Source organism: Hemicordylus capensis, chromosome 3 (assembly GCF_027244095.1).
Source record: "Hemicordylus capensis ecotype Gifberg chromosome 3, rHemCap1.1.pri, whole genome shotgun sequence".
Taxonomy (NCBI): Eukaryota; Metazoa; Chordata; class Lepidosauria; order Squamata; family Cordylidae; genus Hemicordylus; species Hemicordylus capensis.
The window spans coordinates 344,701,396-344,725,422 of NC_069659.1; the positions used below are offsets into that span (position 1 = coordinate 344,701,396).

At 45.0% G+C, this 24,027-nt stretch overlaps 1 protein-coding gene across 8 annotated transcripts in view; it reads left to right on the forward strand.

Moving 5' to 3' along the window:
* Positions 1–24,027, forward strand: part of SOX2 (SRY-box transcription factor 2) — a 724,618-nt gene that overhangs the window by 277,261 nt on the left and 423,330 nt on the right. Inside the window, exon 1 of one of the 8 annotated variants that reach the window (XR_008318942.1) lies at positions 5,072–5,091. The exons of the other annotated variants lie outside the window; for them this stretch is intronic. The gene's annotated coding sequence lies outside the window, so the exon portion shown is untranslated. Of the gene's footprint in view, positions 1–5,071; positions 5,092–24,027 lie in introns of those variants that run through there. 8 annotated transcript variants of the gene reach the window in all.

A 24,027-nucleotide genomic window follows, 5' to 3' on the forward strand; every position in this document is an offset into this window, starting at 1 on the left:
GTGCATGCACCCGCTGCCGCCACAAGTGTCACGCACGTCACTGTGACGTGTGCGGCGTGCACGCGCACGTCGGCGGTGGCGGGTGCATGCGTGGAAGTTACTTCCGCAATTTGCAGACAACAAGGGGGCAGGGGCGGCTGCTGCCACCCCGAAGATTTTACTTGAAAATGGAGCGCCGGAGGGGGGAAAGAGGCGGGAGGGGTAAGTACAACCCTCCTGCCCTTAAAGAAACACACACCCCTGGCGACAATCCATCGGACCGCCGGACCGTGCACATCCCTAATCTCCAAGATAGGGCTGAGAGAGATTCCTGTCTGCAACTTTGGAGAAGCCGCTGCCAGTCTGTGTATACAATACTGAGCTAGATGGACCTATGATCTGACTCAGTATATGGCAGCTTCCTATGTGGTCAAATCAAATCACCCTGGATTCAAGCTCGAGTCGATTTGGCAATTCAAGTCTCCATTTTTTCTCCACAATGCCAGTCTTCCAAGCTTCTCTTCCACTCTAGTGGGTTCTCATGATTGGCTAGCGATCCCCCTTGCTTCTTGGTGTGGATTCTCAGTTTGAAATAACGTCTTCATAGGTATTCCCTATGAAGAAGTTATTTCAAACTGAGAATCCACAACATATAACAATTCTTAAAAATTCACTCCTTTGCCCAATTCCTTTGGGGTTTGGGTGGTAGTTGGCACCCATGGGGCCCTACTAACCGACCCACTTTGGTGCCCCCCAGCCCTTAACACCAGAGGCATATCTAGGGAAAATAATGCCTAGGGCAAGCACTGAAATTGCACCCCCTGTCCAAACATCTGGCACACATCTTTCGGATAACTTTACCATAATATCAGCTGAAAAATACAAGTCAAGCTCGTTAATCTTTTAATCTTTCAAAAACTATTTAGCAGTGGACATAGCCAGACCAAAAAATGCTGGAAAACTACAAATTTCAGTATGCTGGGGCTGATTAAATACCCAAATAATATGTGGAGGTGTACTTGGAAAACTAAACAGAAGTGCCTGTCTAATTCTCTACTATGCATTGTAGCATCACTTTTACATATGTTTTAAAAATAAATGGAGAATTTGACTTTTCCCAGATACTCTGAAAATAATTAAAGGATATGCAGAGTAAACAGTTAAAATGAGAGAAAGACAGCAAGAAACTCCCAGTGGGCCTTAATACTAAGGATTTCACACTGATTCAAAGACAAACTCACCATTAATATTATCAACATCACATTTAACTAACTTATCATAAGAAGCAAAGTAAGAGCAAATGAATACAATCCTAGCTCATAAGCTTCAGCTCAGTATTCACAAGCCCTGATTCTCTGTACATAGTGCCAATCTGAATATGTGTACAGTGACTTATATTAATTTTTTTTTACCTATAGCCCCTCTGGGGGACTTCATAAAGGCCATGGGGGGAGGTCTGCAAAGGTTCCCCCTCCCCCTGCTGGCCTCTAGGGCCTCACAGGGACCATTTGAGCATGTGCAGTGGCCATTTTTTAAAATATTTTTTTTCAAAAAAATGGCAGCTGGAAACAAAATGGTTGCCGTGCATGCTCAAATGGCCTCTGCAAGACCTGGCATGGCCTAGGGCCTCACAGAGGCCATTTGAGCATGTGCAGTGGCCATTTTGTTTTTGTTGGCCATTTTTTAAAAAAAAATTAAAAAATGGCACCCCCCTTCAAGTGGCACCCGGGGTACGTGCCCTGCCTGCCTCACCCTAGATATGCCCCTGCTTAAAACTTAGGCTGAATCAATTTCAAATCCAATCAAATTCAAATCGAATCAACCCCAGATTCTAGACCAGCAGATTCAAACTCGAATTGAATCAGGCTGATTAGATTTGAACTCGAATCAAATAGCAAAAACCGAGTCATGCACATCCCTAGGGGAATTGCGAAGAGTTTGAATTGCCAGGGCTTGGAAAAGTGATATGTTGTGTGCATGAGCCTAGACAGATTATCTTTACTTTTGTTTAAGTTTGGTGCTGAAAGAAAGTATCTGTTTAGGTTTCTATGAACAGACAACACTTATATGAAACTACCATATACTGTCAGTACTGTCTACTCTCACTAGCAGCAGCTCACCAACAGTTCCAACGGAGATATTTTCCAGTTAGTGCAGATGTCTGCCAGGGACAGAAGTTGGGGCCTTCTGCACAGAAACCACATGTTCTTCTGAGTTATGTGAGTTATACTTTCAATCATGAATTTGCTGGTGATGATGGATAAAACTACCAGCTCCGCTAAATGTATCCTCTGTAGTAAATACATACTAATGACATCATATTTTTTTAAAAATACTTCATTATTATACATTGCCTGAATGGCCAGAAATCACCTTTGAATGTGTATTTCAATTATGGAATTCAGTATCAGAAGATGTGATGATCACTAGTGTTGGTATTTTACAATAAATTAGATGGATTAGGCAATTTCATGAAGGATAGTTCTGTCAAATCATATCTCCAGTGTTCTTTATGTCATCCACCAGATGGTGGGCACAAAGTACAAGGAATATCAACTTCACGTCCTGCCTGGGAGTGTCCAGAGGCTGTTGCAAAAAAACAGAATACTGGACTAAATGACCCTTGGTCTGTTTCTAGAAGGCTGTTCTTATGTTAATGTACGTACAGGATATTACTGTGCATACCAAAGTCTGAACCAGTATAGGTGATACACGACTTGAGAGGTAGCATAATGCATGTCTATAGAACCTCCTTACCAATAATTGCTTGCAGGACTGTAGCTTTGATGAAGATGGTTGAGTTTGTGAAATTCCTTGATTGGTTTAAGTGTTCATTCACCTGTGAGTTGAGTACATTATTGTCAACCATGTTACATAAACATGATGAAAATTAAATTAATTTCTTCTATCTAAAGCCTGTCTAGGTTAGATATGTACCATGAAGCTGAGAGTTTACAGAATTTGAGAAGGAAGGAACACGTTCCAGCCCTGCTTGCGAAAGCAAAATGTAGTACATTATAATTTGTTTTTAGAACTGGCATCTTGAAACTGCTGTGTGTAGTATCATTTTCTGCACATAAATTACAATTAAAGCCTGATTACCTGTGAGTGTTATTGTCTCTGCATAAATATTTGTAGGCATCTTTTTCCCTATAGAGGATTTTTTAGATTTTGCTTGGAGGAGGAAAAGAAAACAACATTTCTTTGAATGAGTTGCACTGATGATTTTTGCATAGCAGATCATTTATTGGAGCCAACATGTTGACACACTATAAACTGTTTTTAAAGAAGACTAATAAGGTTAATTGTCATATGAACCCTCCCTCTGTAGTTTGCAATCTGCAGGCTTTGATTGTTTCCCTGGGGGAAACTCTGCCCAGATGGCATTTTCCTCAAGGCCCTGACCCACGCAGGGCCTGCGGAGATGGAGAACAAGGTGCTCCTCCACAGACTAATTAATTTACTATTATAGCACCTGTTCCTGAATAGATAGGGCTGGAAAGGAAAACAGTCCCTTGGCACAGTGGTAGTCTCATTGGTAAATGGATTTGAGCTGATTATATTAAGCCAACGCTTTGATCATCTAAAGGCGTTAAAATGGCAATATGTTTTTGCTGGCTGTTGGCCTCCATGTGTGTGCTGTTTGTATAATTACAAGTTATCAGTAAGGGGGGAAGAAGACTCGAGTAAATAGCTTTTTAAAAAATACACAAGATTGTATTTGCTCACTTCCTCTGATTCTCATACCGTGTTTAGTAATATACCTGCAAAAGGTCTCTTAGATATGACTGTTCCTGGTTCAGTTTACCAAAGGCATAACCCATTGGGAATGTTTCCTACATAATTCCCCATTTCAGTGAGCAAGAGATGTGCAGGGACTGTTTCCACTTATTTCAGTAGGAGCTTTTGTAAGAGAAGTTCCTGTTCCCCTGATATGCGCTTAACATCTCTTCCAGCTTGAAAACTGTATGTTCCCAGTTCTGTGATCTGGAACCGGGCCTTTTCTGTAGCTGCTCCTGGCCTATGGTATGCACTCCTGGCAGATATCCAGAATTTAGGTTCACTGTCAATCTTTAAGAGACCCCCAAAACTTACTTGTTTGGCCTGGCCTTCCAAGGTTTTTTAAATTGTTTTTTAAAGTATTTTAATTGATTTTAAATGGTTTTGAATTGTTTTGAAATTGTTTTTGGCACTGTGTTTTAAATGGTATGTGCTTTTGTGTCTTTTAAAACTTCTTGTACCCAGAGCCTTCAGATGGGGTGATTTATAAATGTAACAAACAAACAAACAAATAAATGTATTCCTGCACCAGGGTTGGCTTCAGGCTTGATTGGAGACCTCAAGAAAATTCCAGTAGGCTTATATGAAGCTGCCCTTCCTTCAGCAGGCATACTGCTTCCTCAGCCCCTTAATCTATCCTCCTACTGGTCTCCTGAACACCAGGAAATCAAAGAGTAGATTAGAGTTGTGGAAGTGAACAAGCAGCATGCTTGCTGATATAGGAACAGCATCTCAAATGAAGCCCAGCTCCATAGACCCCTCAAACATCCAAGGGCACCAGGCCACACCTTGACCTTGTTGGGTGCTTGGACTAGTCGTTTTAAGAACTTATGGAGCTGCCTTATACTAAGTAAGACCATTGGTCTGTCTAACCCAGTACAGTTTACTCTGACTGGTAGCAATTCTCAAAGGTCTCAAGCTGAGACCTTTCCTAGCTCTGCGAGCTGAGATCCTTTAACTGGAGATGCTGGGCATTGAACCTGGAATATTCTGTATGCAAATCATGTGCTCTGCTGATGAAATGCAGCCTTTTCATATCTCCATTTATATATATGAATTCATTTATTCCATATGATTAATCGATTGTGCCTCAAATAGTACTCGTATAATCCCCCATCCAAATACTACTTATTCCACTATCTACAATATCTGATTCAGTACTAATATCTATATCTATATTTCTCTAAGGTGTACCCATCGCGAATCCCATGTGTGGCAGCTCTCGCGAGAGTTCACGAGCAAGCTCCTGGCAGGGGGAGAGGAAAGCGCTGGCGAACAGGCTTGCAGGCGAGGAGGGAAAGATGGCGGTGGGGAAAAAATAAAATGGCAGCGGTGAGCGGGGGAAGAAAACAGTGGTGGTGGGAGGGCAGGGAAGAAAACGGCAGTGGTGGGCGGGGAAAGAAAACAGCGGCGGGCGCGGGCAGAGAGAACTAGAGGTGCAGATGCTCTGTGCCTGGCCCAGCTAGTTTGATTTAATCTCCTTGAGGTGTCAACTGTTTCAGTTTCAGTCTGTGACTGCTGAGGATGTAGACAAGCTGCTTGGAGCAGTGCAGCCTTCAACCTATTATCTTGACCCTTGTCCGATATGGTATTTACTATCTGATAGATGATCTATTGCAGGTGGCCTGGTAGATATGATAAATGCTTCTCTAAGGTTGGCAATCATTAGACCTCTTTGGAAGACACCTGCATTGGATCCTTGAGCGTTAAGCAATTATAGGTCTGTCCCAACTTCCATGGGTGGGCAAGGTAACTGAGAAGGTGGTGGCCTCCCAGCTCCACGCAGTCTTGGAGGAAACACAGTATCTTGACCCATTTCAAACTGATTTTTGGGCAGTCTATGAGGTGGAGACTGCCTTGGTTGGATTGATGGATTATCTCCAACTGGGAGGGGTGTGACTCTATTGGTCCTTCTGGATCTCTTGGTGGTTTTCGATGCCATTGGTCATGATATCCTTTTGGATTGTCTGAGGAAGTTGGGAGTGGGAGGCACTAATTTGCAGTGGTTCTGCTCCTACCTCTCAGGTGGATTCCAGATGGTGTCACTTAGAGACTGTTGTTCTTCAAAACGAGAGCTTCTGTGTGGAGTCCCACAGGGCTGTATGCTATCTCCAGTGCTTTTCTACATGAAACCGCTGGGAGAGATCATCAGGAGATTTTGTGCAGGATGGTATCAGTTTGTTGATGACACCCAAATCTATTTCTTCATGTCAATGTCATCAAGAAAAGGCTTAACTGCCCTAAATGCCTGCCTGATGTAGTAATGGGCTGGATGATGGATGAAACTGAACCCAAATAAGATGGTAGTACTTATTGAGATGAGTCTCATGATCAGTGAGAACCTCCTTAAAAGGTTTTGCGGGGAGAGTGGGCTTAGCCCGCTCTCTCCACAGATGATCCTCAGACAGTCACGACTGCCGGCTCCGTGACGGAGCTGGCAGGGGCTGGAGGGGTCGGGGGCCGTGGGGCCCCGGAAGTTCCAGGATGGCCCATGCAAGTGCGTGGGGCATCCTGGAGAGACCCCCAGGGTGGGGAGGCTTGTTTCAGCCTCCCAGCAGGGGTCTCCTTGTATGTTGCCATGGCACAGAGCCGCACCATGACAATACATGATCAAATAGACAGGGTTAGGAGAATGCTAAGGGGAGGGGAAATTAGGAGGGTTTGCTGCCAGGAGCCACATGGCTCCCATGGCAGCAAACAATTGGGCGAAAGTGGCAGCAAAATGATTGGCCAAACCTAGCCCACTTTTGCCTGATCATGAGAATCTCCTCATTGTGTAGAATCAGGAGGTAACTTTGATCTGGATGGAACAGGTACACACTCTCAGGAGTGCTCCCTGGTGTTTCAGGCTGAGCCATTGACCAGAAGTGTTTTTTTATCAGCTTCAACAGATACTCCAGCTGCATCCATTCCTTGAGTTAAATATACAGTAGTGTATATGCTGGTAACCTCCTGACTTGACTACTGTGATGTATTCTATCTTGGGCTGCCTTTGTATGTATTCCAGAACTGCAATTGATGCAGAATGCAAAAGTCAGATTAGTCTCCAGGTCATCTTGAGATATCATATTACTTCTATAGCAAAACAACTACAATGGCTGCTAATATGTTTCCAAGCACAATACAAAATGCTAGTTATAGGCTCTTCTCACGATCAAACCCCTGGATGGGGTTTGCGGGGAGAGCGGGCTAAGCCCGCTCTCCCCGCAGACAAGCAGTCAGTCTGTTCTGGAAGGCCGAATCGGCTCCCCACACGGGGACTCCCCGCAGACAAGCAGTCAGTCTGTTCCAGAAGGCCGAATCGGCTGCCCACATCGGCAGCCGGCGGGGGCTGGGGGATCGGGGGCCACACAGCCCCCGGAAGCTCCAGCATGTCCTGCGCGCGCACGCAGGGCATGCTGGAGAGACCCCTGAGCTGGGAGGCTGCTTTTCAGCCTCCTGTTTGGGGGTCTACTTGTGAGTTGCCATGGTGCGGAGCTGTACCACAGCAACACACGATTGAAAAAATTGGTTTTGCGGAGCGCTTGCTCCACAAACCTGGTTTAAGCACCACAGGAGTTTAGCAGCTTACCTGCTGAAGAACCACGAGTCCGGTAGTTCTCACGATGGGAGAAAATCGGGCTAGCCTTTGCTAGCCCGATTTTCTCCCATCGTGTGAATAGCCTCATAACCTATTAAGCCCTAAACAGCTTAGGCCCAGGGTATTTAAGAGAACACCTTCTTCATTATGAGCTCCGTTGCCTACTGAGATCATCTGGGGAGGTCTGTCTGCAGTTGCCACCGGCTCACCTGATGACTACTCAGGGACAGGCCTTCTCTGTTGCCACTTTGAAAATGAGAGTGGATTCATGGTTTGTATTGAAAATCTCATTTGCTACCAAAGAATCTACACTCAGAACACCTCAGAAACAACAGAAACCTGTACCCTATGGGTTAGAAACCCCTGGGGGTGGTTGGCACCCTATGTGAACTACACCACCACTCGCTCTGGGCTACCCCAGCACCCCCCAAGTGCAGTTATGGGGCTGCTGAAACCTCTATTATACCTTATGGGGGGAAACCTTAAAGCCGCATAAACTTCAACAATTCACAAAAAATCAGCCCTTTGCCCAATCCCTCGGCAATTTGGGTGGTAGCCTCCACCCATTAGGCACTACCACCCCACCCCAATATTCTGCCCCAGATCCCACTTTATGCCCCAAATCTGCCCCAAAGACACTAAAACTTCAACAATTCACCAAAAATCAGCCCTTTGCTCAATCCCTCTGCAATTTGGGTTGTAGCCTCCACCCATTAGGCACTACCACCCCATCCCACTCTTTTGGCCCTGAGACCCATTTTATTGATCTGAATAAATTCAGATTCAGATTTGGATTAATTCAGATCAGAATCGAATCTGGGGTGATTTGGATGGGTCTGATTCAGACCCAAAAATGAATTGGGGGTGTTTCAATTTGGATCCAAATTGAAACACCGAAAATGCAAATTGCACACCCCTAGCTTCCAGGGTTGTCCTTCAATCAAGCCCAGGCAGCCAGTTCCCCCACCTCTCTGTAGTCTTGCTGACTGCAGAGATGGGCTTTCCGTGAAGTCCAAATTTGGACTGGAGAGCAGGGGGAGGGGGGATCGGAATTGTGGGTTCCACATTCTGTGTTACGTGCAGATGTGGTCCCTGACTTGAAATGTCTTTCTTCCCACCTGCCCCTTCAGAAAATCCTTACATAGGGCTAGGAAAGAGAACTGGTTGTCCAGTGGCAATCACTACTGTTACCCCAATGCTAAGACTCAAGCCAGCAATTGAGCTACTGATGTTTGTTTTTAATTAACCATGGGTACATTCCACTGGGAATGGCTTCTGTGGAAGATGTTCTCCCTCCACTGAAATAAATGGGAATGTATCCGAGAACACTCTCTCCCCCCATTTATCTGTGCTATCTTGGTTTGGACACCTGCACTTGATTTAATCATGTCTTTGGGATGTAATCAGTTAATATGTATTTGAAGGAATTAAAGATAACCTTTCTGGATGGGACCTGGGCAAAAAAGCCAGTTTCAATTAAAGATTGATTGAAGAATAGCAGGCACTGGCAAATCACTATGTAAACAATGCCTGGTTGTAAATGGATTTACGATGTGTTAATCTGCACTCACTTTCACTTCATAGCTGTTTGGATTTCCCCAAAGGATTAGATGTGATTTTATTGGCTCTGCATGACAGTAGTGTTATTTTCTTTTCCAAATGAACCCTGTTAGGGACTCCTCCTCCAACTGCCCACTTTCCCTTCCCCCATTTTAATTGTTTTAAAAATACACAGATTTCCCAGCTTTAAAATAATACTCATCAACTAGCAGCACTGACATTGCAGTATCTATAGTTTGCAATGTCTATACATTAATGTCTATACACAGTATATACACAATATATGCATTGGCTGCATTTGCATGTAACGCAAAACCAGAGGTTGATGAACCCGCGGTTTTAATTTCAAATCACGGGCCATGATCAGGCGAAAACAGCCATCAAACAGAGGATAATGAACACTAAGCACCAGGCTGACCTAGGTAGGGTTCCAGCCTTCCTATCCCTGGAAAGCTTCAGATACTTTGTCTCCTCTGCCACATAGCTGACACAGCTAGAAACTCCAAGCCACAGTAGGATTTCTACCCATGCCCGCTGCTATGCCCTCCCCTCCGCTGTACTGCAAGGCAAATACAGAAAGATCCTAATAGCAGAAAAGGTTTGCCCCTGTGGCACTGGGGAGGTAGAAACCACAGGACATGTTCTTCTCCTTTGCCCCTTTTACAGAGACACTTGGGCCAAGGTTGTTTCTCCGCTTCTTCACAAGTACCCTGGCTGCCCAAACCATATCTATACCTGCTTGCTGCTTTCAGATGAAGCCCTGGCCTTCACTTTTAATACCACCAAGTTCTGTGTGGCAGCTTGTAACTTCCATCAGACCATGACGACTAGGCCTTTCCTTTACAACAGCACTGCATAGTTTTGAGCTACGATCTATGCCACTATTTTCTAGCACTCCTATCATATATACTAGTCACCGCTTTTTCATTATATATATTAGAATTTTAATAATCCCATAGCTCCCTGCAAGGGTAGCAGTTTTAAGTATCATCTAATATAATAGCGTTTAATATTAGAGTAATAATTTTAAAGTAATGTAGTTTTATGGTTCCATATGTAGTGTCTTATTCTGATTTTATAATACTGTATTGGAGCTTAGTAGTAATTTTATAGTTTTGTTTACAATTTCTGAGTAGCTTTTTTTAAAATTAGGGCTTACAATAAATCTTAATATTTTCTACTAATTTTATAGAATATTTATTGTACTTATGCAGCAATTATAAGTAATAGTAATTTTAATGTAACATGACTTCATAATTTTTCTTATGACCATACCATTTCATAATGCTCGTCTTAGACTGTAATAATGATGATTGATAGATTGAATTTCAAATCATAAATCATATTGCAGACATGCGTGCAACAGCGGTCAGGCAACCTCCAATATCAAGAGAGGGGAGCCCCTCCCTCTTCCTGGTCCGCTGAGGCCAATCCCAGCAAGCTGCATAGTGTTTGCATCCCCAGACTGTGGGCAAGGCATCAGCATGTCACGGCTGCCATTTGCCACAAACTGAAAGGGCATGGAAAGGGCATTTAAATCCCTTTAAATCCCATGCCATGCCAGCACTCTTTCTGACAGTGATAGCACCGTCACCCTCCTAAGAATGACAAAACTCTCCTTCACAAGCATGATTTTAGGTGGGGTGGGGGTTTTGGAGGGAGTACTATTTTCCGGTCACTCAGGAAAAGGAAGGGAACATGATTACTTCCTAGGAGGGGGATATGTATATGAGGGAGGGCAAAGGATTCTGCGGAGGGGTCTGTCCTGCCATGACCTAGGATGTTCTTGCAAGGGCTCACCCCAGAAAAGCAATCCATGCAGACCAAACCACACTCCTGCTCTCCTCGCAGCTTGCTGCCAGTGGACTAGTACTCACACAAGTGGGCCAGTCTAGTGGGGAGGACCCTAGGGTAGAACATCCTTGGTCTTCCATCAGACTGCACACTCATGAGTTGAACTGACTCTACAAATTGTCAGCTCAAGCAGGGCCCCCACTCTCTCTGGTTAATGGTATAATGTTTGCACTGCAACCCCCTTCTCCCCTAGGAAGCCTTGCACAGACCCAAAGGAGGTTGTGACACTCCATGTGACAGAGCCTAGCTGTGTGTCCAGACAGAAGGCATACTGGGTGGGGGTGGGGATCTTTACTGTCATTCAAAATTCCTGGGTTTGGGCCGGTGTGGCAACATATGCGGATCTGTCACCATGGGGAATCATGGGAGAGGGGAGCCCCAATTTTCAGTGACCTCAGGAAAGTGGGGTCACCGTTTGGGGGCAAAGGTGGACATGTCCAAGTGGGTGGACAGGCTGGCAGAGGGCATGATTTGACAGCTTCTTGGCTGTGGTCGCCAAGACAGGGTTTGCTGATGGCAGAGTACCCTTCCCCACTGCTAGCTTGTATAGAGCAACCTGGCTGGGTGGCATCTGTCATCTGGCCCCCATGGCCTGACACTCTCGTGGGAGAGCAGTCCATGGGAGAAGGAGTGTTTTGTCATTGCATATTACTAGCTATTTTGCCTGACACCCATGTCCCCACAGATGGTTCTTCTCATGGGTTGTGAAGGGTCGCCTCATGGCCTTTCACTCTTATGAGTGAATGGTCCACTCAGGATCAGCATCCGTTACCATCACATATGAGGAATCTCTCCTCTCAGTGTTGGCAATGATTTTCCTGCTGCCTGACTCTTCTCATGAATAAGCCTAGGAACCACTGAGGTACCCCCAAGGGGAAGGTGCTGGGTCCCCCATCCCCAAAATTTGTGGGGGGAAATTGCAATTGGTTATTCAAGAATCCCCTTGTGCTGCCTTTTGAACCAAACCCCTGGCATTCCTGCCCTAACATATATTCCTGCCACAGTGGCAGAATCGGGTGCCCTGCTTATGTTACCACCTGGAGTGTTTGTGCTTATGAACATACATCACTGTCACTTCATTCTCGGGGAGCAAAGCACTTAGTGTTCATCCTATCATCCCGTCCCCTTTCCCTCCTGCTTGCCAGGATGCAGGGATCAAGGGACAGAGTGGGAAGAGGGCATGCCCCTGCATGACTTTGTGGCTTGACAGGCTGACAGGCTTGGGATGGGACATGGCGGTGTCCCTGTTGCTGGGCAACTGCTTTGTTGGACTGGAGACAGGGGAGGTGGAGCAAGTGCTTCCAAGGGCAGCCAGTGAGAAGCACCACAGGCATGGAGCAGGCATGATCCCAGGTGGGTCTGCACCACCGTCTCTATGACTGCAGTTCCAAAAATTGCATGGAACTGTGGTTATGGTGCGGTCCATTTTCGGAATTGTATATACATAATGCATATATACAGTAATGTGATTTGCACGAGCAGCCTAACCCAGGCTAGGGCAGCCCATGGTGCGTTGGACTGCTCTTGTGGAGTGCCGGGATTCAGGCTGATCCCAGCGCTGCTGTCCTGCCTAACCCACTTTTTCTTACCCCAACCTTTAAAAAGGGCTAAGGGCACGAGTGCACCCCTAACCCTACACTGGGGTTGTGTGTGTGCTTGGGCTGTATGCAGCCTGAGAACACACAGAGTTGGGTGCCCAGAACACCCAACTCGCTTTGCTCATGCGGTGCATTTTGGGATTCCTGGAGGCTGGGATTCATTCTCTCGGCCTCCAGTGAGCCATGCTGCTTGGAGCAGTGTGGATCATGTGGGTGCATGGTGGTGTGCCAGAGAGGACACTGTTGGTCATCTGGGGGAAGGTAAGTTCATCTCTGCTTTCCCCCCTCCCACCCTCTCCTCCCCCGGTAATGATCGTGAGTACAGACTCACTGAGGCTCTCCACACAAGCAGCGTGGGGCTTGACCCACTCTCCCCACACACAACCATTCCACCCTCCCTGGGCGGCTGGATCGGGCACCCATACAATTACTGGCTCTGTCACAGAGCTGGTAGGGGCAGTGGGGATCGGAGGTCGCCTGGCCCTCGGAAGTCCCAGAATGCCTTGCATGAGTGTGTGATGCCTTGCATGAGTGTGTGGGGCGTTGGGGAGACCCCCGGCACAGGGAGGCTTGTTGGAGCCTCCCAGTCGGGGGTCTCCTTGTGAGTTACCGCAATGTGGAGCTGCACAGTGGTGTCTCACGATTGAGAAAACAGGGTTAGCGAAGCGCTCGCTCCGCTAACCTCATTTTAGGAGAGGGCTACTTTGGCGGACTAGCTGCTGTTCTCACGATCGGCTGGGCTCCCTTAGCCCAGTTTTTCTCCATTGTGAGAATAGCCTCACTGTCTACACACTAAAGGTGAGGATACTTTGGATTTCAGAGAGGCTGATCTTTATTTATTTATTAAGCTCAGAGGAGCACTAAGTAGGATTTAATGACTAGATAAACTAATGGAGCAAGGAGGAGATGGATGGGAATTCCCATAGCTTCCCATACCAATCACAAGCAATTCCAGTGGGAAAGAGAAATTTTAAATTGTTTTGATGTTTTAATTTATACTGTTTTTATTGTAAACCTCCCAGAGACATTGGTTTGGGGAGGTATACAAATTTGTTAAACAAACAAACAACTAGGTAACTCTGGTGCGGTGGGGGTGGGGGGGGGAGAAAAGGAGATGCAGCTGCGGCCTTTTTTCATAAAAAGCACAATTTTCTTAACAAATATCTATTTTCATTAAGCAGGGAGCTTATTAGTTGTTTGGCAGTCATGGTGGGCTTTCCCCCCTTCCTCTGAACAGTATTTTAAATTTAAAAGGAGTGCCAGAGCTATTTTTCATGGCTGCCTCCTGGTAGCCACCATCTACCCCCCCCCCCGCCCCAGTATAGTGGATACAGCATTGTCCTGCAACATTGTGAGGAAATTTTTTTGGACTCCCACAAAAGCATGACAGCCCTCAAAGCTGTCCTCCAAAGAGAATTCTGCTGCTCCTTTTAAGCTTGAAATAGAACAAAGGTGGGGGAAGCCCCACCCCATCACCGCAGCCATGCTACAAGTAGCCCCCCCCCCCCCGCAAACTGAAGAAGTTACTGAATAAAACTGCATACACCATTTGGTTTATTTGGGATTCCCACCCCCACTCCCAATTGTTCTGTAGTACATAAGGAAAGGAACTGAATGGGCCCAGTTTCGACCTCTTTTTCATTTATTACAAAACGAATGCACAGCCATACGATAAAACTAGCATAACCCTGTGCCCGGCTTCAATAGCAGGGAGCTCTCGTATCATAAGGGTTTCCCTGTCAGGGGACAGAGGCAGCTAGTTCTGCACCAGTTGCTAAGAGACAAGGCTGTTTAGTCAATCTCACCTGTGGACATTGACCTTTCGTTGTGGCTGGTGATTGAGGTTCCATATTAGTTCACACAGAGAATGTGTGGATGAAACCCCACTTTGGATAACTGAAAACTGGAGGATGGAAGGAGATGAGGATCTCCTTTCCATCAGTCCCCAGAACAGCTGAAAAAGACCTGGGAGGCTTCAGGGTACAGTACCTGGCTTACCATTTTCTCGGCCTGCAATTTTGGCCACCATTGCTGCTGTTCCACACCAGCCTGTCTTCTTGATTAGCTGCCCTCTTTATCCCCTCTCTGGGTCAACAAGGAGCCTCTGCTCTTCCTCAAAAGCCATAAATGTGCACTTCCTCCTATCCATGTGTTTCTTCAGGGTGTAAACTAAGCCCTATTCAGACATTATGCTGTTTGAGTGTACAGATGTCTGTACACTTGTAGACATGTTTGTGTGTGTCAAGGAATGAGACCTGAACCTCTTCTTTTTGTATATAGGATTTCTGCATTGCAATTGCTTTGCTTACTCCCTATGTTAAGAAGCTGTGCCAGGGGTCAAAAGTTCACAGCTCAGTGTGGTTTAGGAGGGAGAAGAACTGTACTGGTAAAATTCTGGAGGGAAGAGAAGGTTTGATTTGATTGGGTATGTTTTAAAATAATGGAGGAAACTTGAGTTGTTTTGATTGGTTTGTTTGAAGACATTTGGAGGGGAAAATTAGAATATAAGGAGGTTGCCTTCAGCAGAGCTTTAGAGAGTGCAAGTTAGAGAGCTAAAGAGAATTCGAGTTCAAGGAGTGCAAGTTGCTGTCAGAGAGAATTAGAGCTGATGCTGGAAAGAGAGCTGAGAAATCACTGGGAGAGTGGTGATTCTCTGGAAGACTGAATCACTCCCAAAGCAGCTGAAGGAACAGTCTGAGATTGAACGCCCAGAACTGGGAAGGAAGAGCAGGACGTGAGGCTGAGCAAAGGACAAGCCAGGCTTGCTGCAGAAGCTGACTAGGAGTTATTGCAAGAAGACTCTTGGCAAGGACTCTGAGTGAGGGCCCAGTATTAGTGCAGGATAGACTTCATGTGTTTTGCTCATTTTTTATTTCTTCCTTGTGCTCATTTGGTTCCTGTTTTGTACTACATTTTCCAAAATATTGATTGTTTTGAATTGAACTATTTTAAAGTAAAGTTTTCTTGTACTGAAGTCAAAAAAATTGTCTGTTTCTCCACTCTATGCTTAGAAGCCTTTCCACCCGACCTAACTTTGCATGAAACAGAGGTTTGGAAGGCTGTTTTAATGGACACAGCCAGAAAAAAATACAAAAGTCTACTTGGTGAAGCTTAAGATCATGGGGCTGGTTGAGACTGTTCTGAGATGCGAAAAATTTCTTTTTCTTTCTAAATTTAAAGACTGTAGCCTCTCTCTGTTTTCCCCACTCCACACTTAGAAGCCTTTCCACTGTACCTAGCTTTGAATGAGACAGAGGTTTGGAAGGCTTTTTTAGTGCACACAGCCAGAAAAAATGCAGGATTCCTGTCTGCAACCTTGGAGAAGCCGCTGCTAGTCTGTAAAGACAATACTGAGCTAGATAGTTCAACGGTCTGACTCAGTATATGGCAGCTTCTTATGTTCCTATGCACACTCATTGTACAAGTGTTGAACATAACATGTGAATGGGCCTATAGATTTTAATCAAACTGATATCTGGGAAAATATGTCTCTTTCCCCACACTATGGTGATTATTTGGTTCCTAAATAAAACCATCCAGTAAGTCATTCCAAAAGAAACTTCTGCTGGGTTCAATTCTGTGCCAAAGGCATGTCAGATATTGTAGCTGTCTGATGCCCGAGAGGAAGAAGGGATCCCCAAATCCGATATAATGCTAAACATATTTTCTTAAACTAAAAGGCATGAGAATATAAATTGCATGATGAAATCTCCTCCTTCAACTCCCTCGTCTGAACATACAACCAGATTGTAGTATCTTCCCTTAGGTAGGCTGTTAGGCATGTCACTTTATTGGCCTTACCTTGGGCCTGAAGGAGCAGGAGAGGAAGTAGGTTTAGAAGCCTTCTTTATTCAGACAAGCCTGCAACAAACTCTGGGTAGCTTGCATTTAGAAAAGAGAAAGCTAAGCCACACCCATCCAAACACAACCTATAAAGAGACAGGACATATATACTACACAGATGGCATGCCCAATGGGAGCGTGCACTCCCTGAGACCTCCTGATTCCCTCCTTCCTTCTTGATAAATAGTTAATAGGTAATTGTCTGAACCTGCCCATAGGTGACATCATGCACAAAGGGGGTGTGGCCCAGACTCCCAAGAGCCTGAGTGAGCTCTCAGCCTGTCATTTTAGGCAGCGCTGGCTAAAATAGGTCCTATCAGGCAGCCAGCGCTGCCTGAAATAACAAGCAGAAAGTTCACTCGGGTCTGCTCCAGAGCCCGAGCCATGCCCCTGTGCATGTGACATCACGCGCATGGGGCATAACTGGAGGGGGCCATCGAGCGGGACCAGACCCAGGCCGGCTGGCTCCACGGCTGCATTTAAGATAATGTCTTCTTCACCATGACCCCCCCGCCCATTGAGATCATCAGGAGAGGTTCATCTGCAGTTGCCACCGGCTTGTCTAGTGGCTACTCAGGGGCGGGCCTTCTCTATTGCTGCCCTGAGGCTTTGGAATGTGCTCACTGATGAAATAAGAGCCTCCCCATCTCTGGCAACTTTTTAAAAGGCAGTCAAGACACCTTTGTTCACCCAGGCTTTTAATTATATACAGTTTTAATAGTTTGATGATTTTTAATAGTTTTAACACTGTTTTAAGTTTTAAAATGTTGTAATGTTTTAACCTTTTTATTTGTTTTTATTTTGCTGTAAACGGCCCAGAGACTTGCATTTTGGGTGGTATATGTTCTTTCCATCGAATGCCATGTCCAGAGGCCAATAATTCAAAGGAACCATATATGATGGCTGAGATTCTTTGTAGCCCTCTGGCAATGGAAGGAGAGTTGTGAGTCCTCAAGGAGCTTTCAGCATCTCTGCACAGAAAGCTTTTTGTGCAGTGGAGCAAGCACAGAGGGGAGTGGAGGATTTTCACATCTCTCCCCTCCCTCCAAATCTCTTTGCATTCGTACAAAAATTTTCCTGAGAGTTGCACAGCCCTCAGGAACATATTTATTCAAGTGCAAAGGGCTTTTGGAGGGAGAGGAAGGATGTAAAAAATAGCTCCCCTTTGCCTCCCTGTGCCCAGATGTCTTCACAAGACAGCTTCAGGCTCCTTGCATACCTGCAGTTCTCCTTCCATTCTCCTTCCAGGATGGTGGAGAATGTCAGCTGCTGTTTCTAGGGGTGCAAAATTTAACTGGTAGAGTGTAATGAAAGCTTCAGTCACAGATCAAATTCCACTCCGTGCTCCACGAACTGTGGCTCTTCTTTGTCTGATTGATCCCATGGTAGTTCTTTTCTCAGGCCCAAACCCAGGGCTTGGTACACAAACTAACATCACAAGGTCACTTCCTGCTGTGAGTTTTGAGCTTTGGCACTGGCACACCTCTCTCTTGTTTCCAGCTGGACTGTGAGTGCTCTTTGAGTGTGCTGTTATCCTGCAAGCCTTTTGGGCAGAGTTTGCCCAGTTAAAGTGTTTCTGTCTAGCACCTAGTACACACCAAGACCAAGACATGGCATCTAAGTAGTGGAAAATGCTGCATTTTTAATTCTTAAAGGACATATTTGGTAGGAAAGTCTCATATCCCTGGTGTTCCAAATAAGCAACATTTGCTACAGTGCTAAAGGGAACTGCTTGCTATTGTTCTGAAAAGAACTGAGGCGTATCAGCTGTGTGCATGGGGAGGTCACACTATGAATACAAGGGCTACTTTTGCCAGATAACTGCTGTCACCTTTTCCTCCTTCTCTTCCTTCTACATGCACACATTTGACCTCTTGGCATAGACAGCCATGCACACCAAACAATAACAATCAATGCAATTCTCATTGGAAAGGGGTTAATTTAGCTTGCTTTCTAAGTTCCATTTTTTGTTGTTGTTTAAAACCTTGAGGGGGAACTGAAGAGAATTCTGAAGAGGCAGAAAAGGCCATCAGAATTCAATGAAATGGACAAACCATTAGAAAATGCTATTTAAAGAAAAATCATTTTTTCTGATTGTATCAATTAGTTTTTTCTTACTTAAAAGTCCAGTAGGAGTAAAAGCAATAGGGATGTGTGAAACGTTTCGGGTACAAAACGTTTTGTACTCGAAACAGGCCATTTCGGGTGTTTTGTAGACAAAAAAACCATTTTCCAAATCTGAGAGTTTTGTACACAAAACAAAACGTCCCTGTTTTGGCTACAAAATGTTTTGTTGTTTCGGAACTCCATTTTGTGGCAATCTCTGAGCCAGTCTCCATTTTGTGTTTGACATCTCTTTGAATTTCCTGCCCTTTCAGCCTTCTGATTGGTGAACTAAAGCATGGGCTGACCTGCTGACGATTCCCTCTTGTTCCCCATTGGCTCTTTTGCCTCTTGCTACTCTTTACTGAGCCCACATTGGCCAGGGGAAGTGTTGAAGAAGGGGCAAGGGTGGGGGGGGAATTCAAGGAGGGGTTTTCAATTCATACAACAAGTTAGTTACTCATTCGCCATTCTGCCTTTCTGCCTCATTGAAGAGATAGAGAGAACTAGTTTGCATTGCATGGCATGCCTCAAGTTGCCATGATGATGCCATGCCATTGCCTATGCCTGCCTGCCTTGTTGCCAGCCTGAGCCCAGCCTGCCAGCCTGCTATGGCTACTGCATGCCAGCCTGGGAATAGATTTATCTGCTGCATTGCTTTTTTGTTCCAGAACAATTTTTTCATCCCCTTGAGAGATGCCATGCCATTGCCTATGCTTGCCTTGTTGCTAGCCTGCACCCAGCCTGTAGATTCTCTGGTAGCATATGAGATTTTCAACGACAAACCATGAATCCACTTTCGTATGCTACCAGAAAATCTACACTAAAAACATCTCAGAAACAACAAAACCCAGTACCCCATGGGTTATCAACCCATGGGGGTGGTTGGCACCCTATGTGCTCTACACCACCACTCGCTCTGGGCCACCCTGGTGCCCCCCAAGTGCAGTTATGGGGCTGCTGAAACCTCCATCATTCCCTATGAGGAAGAACCTTAAAAGACACGTAAACTCCCTTAAATCTTTAAAAATCAGCCCTTTGCCCAATTCCTTTGAAATATTTCTGACAGCTCCCTTGCCCCCACTGGGCACTACCACCCACCCTACTCTGCTGTGGGCCACCCCCTCCCCCCATGTGAAGTTATACATTTGATGAAAACTCCATTATTCCCTATGGGAAAAATCTTAAACTTCAAAAATTCACCAAATATCAGCCCTTTGCCCAATTTTTCTGAAATTTGGGTGGTAGTTTCCACCTATTGGGCACTACCACCCACACCCACTAGTTTTGCCCTGGGTACATTTTTTAAAAATTCAAAACGTTTCAGATTCGGATTTTTCCGTTTTCAAGAACAAAATTGGGGTATTTTGGATTGGCTTATTTTGAACAAAGAACAAAATGGGGGTGTTTCAGATTCAGGCCAAAAACAAAACAGAAAAAAAACAAAATGCACAACCCTAAAAAGCAAACAGATAGATCCCTTCAAATATGATATAACTTAGATGTACACCTAAATGTCACCTAATTTGGCTGAAACAACTATTCAGATACGTGTTTTGTTTCAAGCTTTGTCTTTGTCTAATACTTAAATAAATATGAGTAATTTTAAAACAAATATTAAAACAAAAATAAAATGGAATCTGGAAAGCAAACTAAGTTAACTCTTTTCCGATGAGAATTGCATCAATTGTTCTTTGGTGTGCACAGTTATCTATGCCAAGTTTATATTTACTTCTTCTTCTTTGGAGCAATGAACTAGCAAAATTGTCCCAAGTTCAAAACATAGCTTATGCAAGTTGTAGAGTGCTGCTGTTATTTAGGATGGGCTCAGACAACCACCTAGGTACTTATCAAGCAAGAAGGAAAAGAACTGGAGTTGCCAGGAGCATGTTCTGTGGGGCGTGTCTTCTGAACCAACACATCCTGTTACTGAAATTCTCTGCTCAAGATTCTTCCCATGTCTTCCAGATCTCAGGAACAGAAATATGTAAAGTGTGGGGAAGAGAATCTTAGTAACTGGATTAGGGCGGGTTCAGATTGTAGTATCTTCCCCTAGGTAAGGTTGTTAGGCATACTCACAACTAGGGATGCGCAAACTGGTTTGGGGGTTAAGTTTGGGGGTTCAATGGTTCAGGGCCGAAACCCCCACCCCCCGGTTCTGTCCGGACCAGGACTGAACCCCCCACCAGTTCTTGAATTTTAAAAAATCAATTTTTAAAAATTTACCTCTAGCCCCTTTGGGGGGCTTCCTAAAGACTGTGGTGTGTGTGTGTGTGTGGTTCTCCCTCCACAATGGTTCTCCCTCCCCCTTCTGGCCACAGTAATCACTGCTCCGGCCCATTTTACTGTAGTTTCTGGTCCATTCGGGCCTCCGTAAGTAGGCTCGATGGCCATTTGTGCATGCGTGACGGCAGGAAAAATGGCCGCCACACCTATTTACGGAGGCCCAAACTGGCCAGAAACTACAGTAAAACAGGCCGCAGTGGTGATTACCGAGGCCAGTGGGGGGAGGGGGAACCTTCACGGACACACCCCCCCATGGCCTTTAGGAAGTCCCTCAAAGGGGCCAGAGGTAAATACTTTTTAAAAAAATATATATAAATTATTTGTTCACGCCCCCCAACTGGACCGAACCCGGGGAGGGGGGGTTCAAAGGGGGGCCAGACCAAACTGGTCCAGTCAGGTTCGAGTGCAGTTCACACACTTTGAACCGAACCGGGCCAGCTGATTCCGTGCACACCCCTACTCACAACCAGTCACTTTGTTGGCCTGACCTTGGGCTTGAAGGAGCAGGAGACAAAGTAGATTTAGAACTCATCTTTATTCAGACAAGCATGGAACAAACTCTGGGTAGCTTGCACTTAGAAGACAGAAAGCTAAGCCACACCCAACCAAACACAATCTAATATTAAAGAGACAGGACATATATAATACACAGATGACATGACATGCTCAATGGGAGCGTGTACTCCCTGAGACCTCCTGTTTCCCTCTTTCCTTCTTGATAAATAGTTCATAGGCAATTGTCTGAACCTGCCCATATTACTAGCTGGGTGACTCTGGGCCAGTCAATTCTCTCTCAGCCTAACCTACTTCACAGGTTTGTTGTGAAAGAGAAACTTAAGTATGTAGTAAACCGCTCTGGGCTCCTTGGAGGAAGAGCGGGATATAAATGTAAAATAATAATAATAATGATGATGATGTCCAAACTCAATGGCAGGAACACCATACACGCCATAAACACCTGGGCTATACCTGTTATCAGATACACTGCAGGAATAATAGACTGGACCCAGGCAGAGCTAGAGACGCTAGATCGTAAGACCAGGAAATCATCACTCATGCTCTGCACCCCGCAGTGATGTAGATAGGCTATACCTCCCTCACAGCTCAGGTGGAAGAGGAATGCTGCAAGTCCATCAAACAGGAAAGGAGAAGAAAAGAGGCCTTGCAGAATATATCAAGGACAGTGAAGAGGATGCACTTAAAATGGTCAATAATGAGAAACTATTCAACACCAATGAAACAAAGCAGGCCTACAAGAAAGAACAAGTCAAGAACCGAGCAGAAAAATGGAAAAATAAGCCACTGTATGGTCAATATTTGCACAATCTAAGTGGAAAATCAGACATCACCAAGACCTGGCAATGGCTTAAGAATGGCAACTTGAAGAAAGAAACAGAGGGTTTAATACTGGCTTCACAAGAACATGCACTAAGAACAAATGCAATAAGAGTAAAAGTAGAAAAGTCAACAACAAACAGCAAGTGCCGCCTTTGTAAAGAAGCAGATGAAACCGTGGACCACCTAATCAGCTGTTGTAAAATGATCGCACAGACTGATTACTAAGAAAGGCATGACAAGGTAGCAGGGATGATACACTGGAACATCTGCAAAAAATACAAGCTACCTGTAGCCAAAAATTGGTGGGACCATAAAATTGAAAAAGTTGCAGAAAATGAAGATGCAAAAATATTATGGGACTTCCAACTACAAACAGACAAACATCTGCCACACAATACACCAGATATAACTGTAGTCGAAAGAAAGAAAAACAAGTCAAAATAATTGACATAGCAATACCAGGGGATAGCAGAATAGAAGAAAAAGAAATAGAATAAATCACCAAATACCAAGATCTACAAATTGAAATTGAAAGGCTGTGGCAGAAAAAGACCAAAATAATCCCAGTGGTAATTGGCACCTTAGGTGCAATTCCAAAACACCTTGAAGAGCACCTCAACACCACAGGGGCCACAGAAATCACCATCAGCCAATTGCAAAAAGCAACTTTACTGGGAACAGCCTATATTTTGCGACGATCTCTATAATAACCAACAATATTGATGATAAAATTCAGCCATCCCAGGTCCTTGGGAAGAACTCGATGTCTGGATAAAACAAACCAGACAATAACACCTGTCTGACTGTTTAAACAAGAAATAATAATAATACATAATAAAGAGACAAATGTCTGCTGTACATACAGACCTAGGTATCGTTCCATGAGTTGTGTTCCATCCCAGTGGTAATTGGTGCCCTTGGTGCAATTCCAAAACAACTTGAAGAGCACCTCAGCACCATAGGGGCCACAGAAATCACCACCAGCCAATTACAAAAAGCAACTTTACTGGGAACAGCCTATATTCTGCGACGATATCTATAATAGCAACAATATTGATAATAAAATCCGAGGTCCTTGGGAAGGACTCGATGTCTGGATAAAACAAACCAGTCAATAACACCTGTCTGACTGTATAAATAAATAATAAAGGGACAAATGTCTGCTGTAAATACAGACCTAGGTATCTTTCCATGAGTTGTGGCTATAGAAACCTTAAAATTGTTTATTTCATTATGATGAATGAGACCTGTAGTTTATATCATGCTAAAAAATCTTTTTCCTGTCATTGGTGTGAAAGTGACTGACATAGGTTAGCAAGCTTTTGTGTCACACAGTGCCGGGTCTCACGATCAGTGAGACCCACTTTGTAAAGGTAAAGATAAGCAGGGCAGGAGCCCTGGGTGGCCGGATCAGCTGCCCACATGACTGCCAGCTCCGTCACGGAGCCAGCGGGGGCTGGGAGGATCGGGGGCCTCCAGGATGCCCTTCGTGAGCGCACAGGGCATACTGGGGAGACCCCCGAGCCTGAAGGCTGCTTTTCAGACTCCCGCTGGGGGGGGGGGGGCTACTCACTATTTAAAAATCCGGGTTTGTGGACCACTTACTCCGCAAACCTGCTTTAAGAGGTGGGCTACAGAAGCGGGTGACCCACTTTGACAGAACTGGGCACAGCTGCGAGCCCGGTGGGTCTGACGATTGGTGGGGAGTAGGCTAAGCACCCTTAGCCCGCTTTCCACTGATCGTCAGAATAGCTTCAGTGTTTTTAAAGCAAGAACTAGGAAATGGCTGACATTATGATACACTGCAGTGTGAACCCTTCACAGGATCCCTGTTAGTGGGGAGTTGGCTACTCAGTGGCAAAGGCAGGTTCTGCTCTACCACACCCGTGCTTCCTTTCCCCCAGAGGAGTGAATTCCAATCCAACCAAGGTACTCTATGCTCAGGCTGAAATTAATAGGACTTTTGAGTTTAAGACTAGCACCTTGAACTTATAACCAAATGGTAACCAATGTACGAATATGATGAATATTTATATACCGCTTTTCAACAAAAAGTTCCCAAAGCAATTTACATAGATATATATAGATAAATAAGCCCAAAGGGCT